The sequence below is a fragment of the Otolemur garnettii genome, unplaced genomic scaffold, assembly GCF_000181295.1.
Source record: "Otolemur garnettii isolate 467f Iridium unplaced genomic scaffold, OtoGar3 scaffold00305, whole genome shotgun sequence".
Taxonomy (NCBI): domain Eukaryota; kingdom Metazoa; phylum Chordata; class Mammalia; order Primates; family Galagidae; genus Otolemur; species Otolemur garnettii.
The window spans coordinates 62,761-63,014 of record NW_003852700.1 but is presented as its reverse complement, the minus strand read 5'-3'; positions in this window follow the sequence as shown (position 1 = coordinate 63,014).

The following is a 254-nucleotide window of genomic DNA, read 5'->3' as shown; positions in this document are numbered from 1 at the left end:
TTTTTTTTTTTTAAACTAATTTTTATCAGGTTATGATTTACTTTTTCTGCCCTATCAAGGCAGTAATATTGTTTGCACTTGTGAATGGGTGTCATCTTTGTTATTGATTCAGAAATCAACTGGGATAAATCCAATGCTACAGTTCACTGCATGTTTGACAAAATATTATCATGGGACAGAAGCATTGGCATTCCTGCTGAGCTTGTTGGAAATTTAGAAATTGAGGCTTGGCACCTGTACTCAAGCGGCTAAAG